Below are 2,519 nucleotides of genomic sequence, written 5' to 3'. Positions count from 1 at the left end.
GAAAAAAAAGGGAGACCTGAAACCTGATATGCTAGGTAGATAGTGGGTACGTGCACCTTTGCAACGTGTGATGTGAAAAGCCAACATGAAAACCGCAACCTATGAGGTGCTATGACTATCTCTCGCTCTCTCTCTCTCTTTCTCTCTCTCTCTCTCTCTTTCTCGATCTCTCTCTTTCTCTCTCTCAATCCCCCCTCCTCTCTCTCTCTCGCTCTCCCACTCTCTCTTTCTCTCTCTCAATCCCCCCTCCTCTCTCTCTCTCTCTCTCTCTCTCTCTCTCTCTCTCTCTCTCTCTCTCTCTCTCTCTCTCTCTCTCTCTCTTTCTCACAGTCTCACTCTTAATTCATTCTCATAGTCTCTCTTCTCTGTCAGAGACATTTCCTCTCTCTTGCTTTCTTACACACCCTTTGTACTTTACCTTTTAAGTCTTACCTTTATTGAGGCTATTGATGTGTGTACTTTGTACTCTGTGTTGATCTGTACATGGTGTTTACTGTGGATGTGTGCACATAGTTGTGTGTTTGTGTGTGTGTTCGTGCGTGCTTGCATTTTTTTAATTTTATTTTTATTTGTAATTTATTTAGCAGGGACAATGCAGTGCACATTCTAACAAACATGACATGGCAGAGCCATGACACAACTTGCAGATGTGAATACATGGAAGGTTTATAGCTAGATAGCTCATTTGCAACCTCAGTCCCTGATCAGGCTACCTACTCTGATAAAACATATAAATCATCTTCAAGTACAATTGTACAATACAGTATACAAGACAATAATAAGCCAACTTGAAACATGCTCCCTGTAATATAAAAGCCTTGTGCATTAAGAAAAAAACAAGATGATGAGGGTGACCTATATATGCTGTGTGTGCATGTATGTGTGTTAACTATTGTGTGTTATGATTACATTTTTGGTTTTCCTTCAGCCAGTGTTTCAGTTGTCTGTTAAATGTTTTAAACTCTGTTTGGATTTTTATTACAGTTGGTAAACAGTTCCACATTTGAGTTCCAATAACTGAGAAACTAGACTGACCAAAAGAAGTCGTGCGCACCTCTGCAACGCAGTTACCATTCACTACTCCTCTGGTGGCCAGTCTTCTTGAGCTTATTTTTGTTACAAATGGACACAGTACAACAGGAGCAATATTATTTGCACATTTAAAAATGAGTTTAAGAAAAGAGAACTTCATAAAATTCTCAAAGCTTAAGAGGTTATATTTCTTTACTATGAGCCAGTGGTGCCACGTTATTGGTTTCTGGTCCAGTATCTTTAATGCCTGTTTGTATAATGATAAAATAGGTTTGACTGATGTCTGGGAGGCTTGGCTCCATACAGTAATACAGTAAGATAGGTGGGACAGTATCATGGCATGAAAGAACAGTAAGGCTGCCTTGACAGGTGATGCCTTATTCTAAAACAGTTCAAGTTTGTTCGAAGTGTTGTGGTAAGTTTCTTAATGTGTTTATTAAACTTAAGCTGAGAGTCTAAGATTATTCCTAAAAAATTAAATTCTTCAACTTCGTCTATTGTGTCCTGGTCAATTTTGATAGAGCAGGAGGCTTTACCTCTTATGGAAAAACACATAGACACTGTCTTTTTGATGTTCAGATTGAGATGGTTGTCTTTAAGCCAACGGGATACATCTTCCATCTCCTTAGTCAAAATGTCTGCTGCTGCGCTTGGTGTTTTGGCTGATGCATAAATCACAGTATCATCAGCATACATTTGGCAGTTGGATGCCCGGCAGCATGTGGGCAGGTCATTTATGTACAGACTGAAGAGCAGAGGCCCCAGGATTGAGCCCTGCGGGATGCCCAGATTTGCGGCTAATGGTAGTGACAGATTTGCGTTTATCCAAACCCTCTGCTCCCTATGCTCCAAATATGAAGCAAACCAGCTTATGGCGGGATTTGAGATATTAAAAGTGCAGAGTTTGTTTAGAAGTATGTTGTGGTTGACCATATCAAAGGCCTTTGTAAAGGGACACTGTGCAGGAAATGGTCAAAAAAGGTACTGCAACTATGCTGCTCATTGAAACTGGGCTGCCAATTGCCAAAGTTGATCTTTACATGAAAGTTTACTAAGTAATAAACAAAATATTTACTAGTATGGTCCAAGTAGAGTCATTTTTGCAGATAAAAATGGCTATTTTTTGGAAATTCAAAATGGCAGACCATGGAGAAGATCCCCCATTTTCATGTATGAAAAGTGTGATTTTTCCAGTCATAATGAATACTTAGAATTTGATGCTGGTGGTAAGTATTCATGAAAAAGGTAACATTAGTGAATGGGCAGCATTAATTCTGGAAATAAACAACTAAAAATCTCACACAGTGTCCCTTTAAGGTCTATGAATACGGCCCCCACCACATTACCTCTGTCTAGGCTACTCTTGATGTTCTCTGTAAGGTAGCAGTTTGCCAGTTCTGTGCATGTACCAGTGCTCTATCGTTAACTCTCTCTTTCTCTCTTTGCCCCTCTCACTCTCTTTCTATCACCCCTTCACCCCCCCTTCC

The sequence above is a fragment of the Engraulis encrasicolus genome, chromosome 6 (assembly GCF_034702125.1).
Source record: "Engraulis encrasicolus isolate BLACKSEA-1 chromosome 6, IST_EnEncr_1.0, whole genome shotgun sequence".
In the NCBI taxonomy this organism is placed as follows: Eukaryota; Metazoa; Chordata; class Actinopteri; order Clupeiformes; family Engraulidae; genus Engraulis; species Engraulis encrasicolus.
This window is presented reverse-complemented; position numbering follows the sequence as displayed.